The sequence below is a fragment of the Castanea sativa genome, chromosome 6 (genome assembly GCF_040712315.1).
Source record: "Castanea sativa cultivar Marrone di Chiusa Pesio chromosome 6, ASM4071231v1".
NCBI lineage: Eukaryota > Viridiplantae > Streptophyta > Magnoliopsida > Fagales > Fagaceae > Castanea > Castanea sativa.
Window position 1 is genome coordinate 24,860,835 of NC_134018.1, and position 5,000 is coordinate 24,865,834.

The following is a 5,000-nucleotide window of genomic DNA, read 5'->3' on the forward strand; positions in this document are numbered from 1 at the left end:
TCTTCAACTTATTTTTCTTTGAGCACCTACTCTTCTTCCTTTTGTTTGTGTACTTTTATTTTTATAAGTAAGCTATGCCTTTTTGAATTATTGTTTTTTTTTTATTTTTTTTTTTATAAGTGCCTTACTGAATTATAGTTATGGTGATAGACAACTTTTCTCTGGTTTGTTGACAGTATGAAATAAACACAGTCTAAAAGTTATTAATGTTGATAGTATGAAATAAACATAGGCTGCAAGTTTTTTCTAATTGTTTGTTTGAGTTGCCACTTTAATGTTCATTTTAACTTCCATGAAGGTAGATGCTGCTTTGGAGCACTTTGGAAACATAATTTCATATGTGAGTGCCAGAACGTGTATCCTCTTAGACTGTGGTCTCACACTTTATTTGCATTATCATCTTTTTCTAAGCAATTAGGCGATGCCTTCTATAATAGTCCATTTTAAAAAATGTACATGCTTTTCTTGTGAAAGTGTTTTTATGTTACCTATTCTTCTTCCCTTTCTGGTTTGATTTTCATGTTTGTGAGTTCTTATGAACTGTGTTTTGAATTCCTTAGGGTATTGTGGTGCACAATCAACCAGTGGCATCAGATATTGGATTTAAGCTAGCTTGGGATCTTCATTTGGTGCATAATTTAACACCATTTTGGATTGAATTGGATGGATTTGGAAAATTAGGGATTTTTAAATTGGTAGGTTACACACATCGAGTGGATTGTGAACTTATTTCCTCAACTTACACCTTGCGCTTACTGGGGAAGGAGGTGCAGTTTGAGTTGGAGATTTTTGATTTCTTTCTTTACTTTTCTACTAACTTTCTTAAAATGCACAAAGATGCTTATCTTCAGATGTCTTGTTTCAGTTAAGTTTTGGTTTGTGTTGAGCAAAATGGTTCTTTTTGAGAGAATAGCAAGAGTTACCATTTTAGTCAAAATAGAATACAAGTCAAAACGAAGTTCAGAGACACTGAGAAACACAGTGAGAGAGAGAGGACACAGAATTGGTGAATGAAAGAGATGGAAAAGATGGTAACAGAGAGTAGGTGGTTTTCCATTTCACCTGCTCGGTCTATTTTCTCCTTTTGGATAGGTGTTGTGTGTCGGTTTATCGTAGAATGAGAGAGAGAGAAAGAGAAGCAAATTAGAATATTTTTGGTTTGATTTTTTGGCTCGGCCACAAACCAAGTAATCTTCCTCTCCCTCTGGGGCATCATTCCTTCTGCCATGATTAGGTATTCCCTCAAATTCTTCTTCAATTTTATACTCTGTTCGGTTGCTAATGGAGTCCGTAAATTAAAATATAAAAAAGGGAAAGAAGGTAATCTTTATACTCTGTTTGGCTCACCCCCAAACTAGGTAATCTCTCTCTCCCCCTCTCTCTCTCTCTCTAAATTTCCATTGCCATTTATGTTTTGATTGTCCTCCTAACAAAATTTCTGCTTCTTTTCTTTTTGTAGTGGCTTTAGTGGTCGGAAAGGGCGAATTCCCCATCATTCCACTGCCATGATTAGGTATTCACCCAAATTCTTATTCAATTTTGTACTCTGTTGGGTTGCTAATGGAGTTCGTAAATTAAAATATAAAAAGGGAAAGCATTATTTGATATCATCTCATGCTATTAGTTTGTTCTAAACAATTGTATCTGAGATTGTGCTTGTGCTTTACATACATGCTTGTTCCATTTAGATTGGCCCTCTAATTTTTATTGCTATGAGTTTTAAACATGAAATGTTATTATTTTTTGGATAATTTCTGGACCACAATATCATTGATCCATGGGTCTTTTACAAATTCCATGAACCCAGGGAGAGTAACACATTGTTAGGAGTAACATAGGAAGGAAAACGAAAGTTTTATTTTTGGATAATTGCTGGACTACATTATCACTGATCTATGGGACTTAGACAGATTTCTTGAACTCGGGAAGAGGAACACCCTATTAGGAGTAACGTTGAAAATGGTATGCAGAGTAGCAACCATTTTTCTAAGAGAGTGAATCTATAAATTATTGTTTCCTTGCCGGCATAGAAGCTTCGTAGTTTGCTCTAACCAAGTTGACTCCTTCTGAGAATGTGCAATAATACTTTGAAAAACTTTAGGTATGTTTCTTCCAAAGAAATATTTTTTAAGGCATTCCCACAGCTTGTATCTGGTTTTTCATTAGAATGAAGTGAATTTTGTTATTTCTGTAGGACTTTATGGCCCTTCTTGGATATGAAGAGCTGAATAAATTCCCAATTGTGGATGATGTTGATGTGTGGTACATGCTTAAGTTTTTGTGAGTCATCTATCAATATATGTTTTCTAAAATTAAAGGGATTTAAATTTAAAAAAAAAAAAAAAACTCCCAAACACATTAACACATTGAGAACGTATATACATTAATTAACACCCCTTTAATTTCTTGTTCTTGTTCTTTTGTGGCCACTAAAGCATAATGTGCTATGATGTGGGATGTTGAAAATTCCCCCAAGGCTTCCATGATCACATTTGTTTACTGCATTTGTGATCAATTAACTTGGGATTTTCCTAGACGTTGTTTTCCTTTCTGTGAGGCTGACAACTAAAGCTTTTGACATTGACATGCAATTAATGTAAAGAATGTCAAATAAATAAAGCACAAACCAGTTTGGGCTGAATTCTTGGTCTGCTTTTCTTTTTGGAGACCTATACTTTGTTTGATTGGACTTACATAGATTAGAATATTAGATACATCTTGAGTGTTGAGTGTGATTTATAAAGAATAAAAATAACGTTAATGTCAATTGCCAAAATACGTTATGGATTTTGATGTGAATATCTCATCATAAGATAGCGATTCAAAAATATGTATAATTCCATCTCTCTCTTTTGTTTATTTTTTTGTTATAATTGCATCTCTCTCTCTCTCTCTCTCTCTCTCTCTCTCTCTCTCTCCTGCGTCTCTCTGTCTTTTGTTGTTATAATATATGTTTCTTTTTGTTGTTAAATTCTGAAATTTTGTTGTTATCTTTTCTGATGCGCATTTTTCTATATGACTATGAATGACCTTTACAATTCTATTTTGTTGCCACTTTCATCTGTATATTAGATTATAGAATACTTACTCAAACTCAACTTACTTAAACTTGTGCATTGTAGTCTTCTTTGCCATAGGTGGTATGTTTTCATTTTGCAGTTTGCCCCAGAACGTAGAACCTTTCTTCACTATCCTCCAAGGAATCATTCCTAGAGGATTCAGGGTTAAAGCATTGGTAAAATTTATTCTTGAACAGGTGATTTATCATTATGCTTATTGATATGGAAAAACAAAAACTGTTTCTATCAAATTTAGATTCAAAACCTTTTATATTGGTCTCATGTTTCTTACCAATTGTCAATTTTTGCTAATGAAATTTTTTGTTCATAGATTTGATATTGTGGGTGTGCTAAACCCAAACATGTTTCTTGAGCAGGAGTTTGTGCTGTGTTGACTGCAACAATTAACAAACTCTTCCATTCTATTGATTTCTCTTTTTGCTTATGAGTCTTCTAAAACACTTTGTCCAAGACGATACTATTCAGTTTTTTTTTTTTTTAAATTATTTTATTTTATTTTTTCATTTTTAGAGATTTTGATGGTTGGCTTCTTTTTAAGGCATTTGTTGTAGCAAAATTGACTTCTCTAAATCAATCTGGTATCCTACTTGGGAAACAAAGTTTGTTGGGGACCTAAGGCATTAAGCTCTCTTTATCTCCGTATTTCATTATTCTTATGATAAAATTTGAAGATATAAGTATTGGATTAAGATATTTATGAGTGAGGAAAACAAATTGTTTGAGTGACATCAAACTCTTCTTTGGTTTCCTCATGGTCGGTTTGGATTGAGAGGGAGGGAGGGGGAGTAGAGTAGAGTAGTTTTGGCCCAAAATTAGTCTATTTTTAGCTAATTCTACTCCACTCCTCCTTCCCCCCTCAATCCAAACAAGCTTTCAATTATTTCATATTGGTAGATTTCCCTTTATTGTGACTTAAAAAGTTTTTAATATTGATTATTGTTGTTTATCATAACCTTTTTGCCATTGTGTTTTAGATTATACTTTCGATCTTTATTCTCCTGTACCTACTTGCCTGACATTTATATTTCTTCAAATAATTTTTTCTAAATTAATAATTCAGTTTTTTTTTTTTTTTTTTTTAGCTTGGATTTTGTGCTTCTTAGGCTGCATTTGATGCGAACCTCAATCGACATGCTTTGAGACCCAACAAACAATATTGGAATATTTGCCCAAGCAAGCTAAAATTCAGATTTTTTGATAGAAACCCTGACCCAACATTTATAAGTGAAACGCAAACCAAAGGTATAAGTAACAGACCTTGACCCAATGATTATAAATGAATCACGAACCGAAGGTATAAAGTTTGAACGCCACAAGGAAAAATCCCTGATAAGTTCACAGTTCTTGAAAAACCAAAAGAAGAGCAAAGCCTCACATTTTCTGATTTTTATTCAATAATATATTTATGAAAGACGTTTACAGACTCAGGGCCTATTTAAGGGCTCCATAAAACTTGACAAACAAGAAAATATATTCTAAAATAACTCCTAATTGATACCTTACCGTATTAGGAATCAAATTTGACCTAAAAAGCATTAAATGCACCTAAAAATAAAGAAAATACTTTAAAAACATTCTAAATAATAAAAACCCTAAATTCAGGTAGATTTGGTATGAAATAGCAGCTCCAAAATAGGAAAAAATCTTCATTAACTGATACAGAGCTGGAAAGTCAATCAGCCACTAATCTACACCATAAATCACTCCCAATTAAGCCAGATCAGCCCTCAATAGCTTGAATTAAATTTATTACGTTTTCATCTTCCTTTGGGCCAAGCTTGGAATGTCCTGTGCTAGAATCAGCCCAAATCTCTTGAATCAGCCCATTATGTGCTTCTTTGATCTTCTTGGATCTTGCTCTTATAATAGGCCCAACTGGAACATGCAATGGATCCTTGAATGCTTGTTGATTCTCATCAG

The 5,000-nt window shown here is 33.3% G+C and overlaps 1 long non-coding RNA gene across 1 annotated transcript; it reads left to right on the forward strand.

Annotated features, from left to right (window-relative positions):
• The first annotated feature begins 246 nt into the window (after positions 1-246).
• Positions 247-1,113, forward strand: LOC142638055 (uncharacterized). Its single transcript, XR_012844965.1, has 2 exons — positions 247-340; positions 561-1,113. It is a non-coding gene; the product is annotated as an uncharacterized LOC142638055 (long non-coding RNA).
• The last annotated feature ends 3,887 nt before the right edge of the window (positions 1,114-5,000 follow it).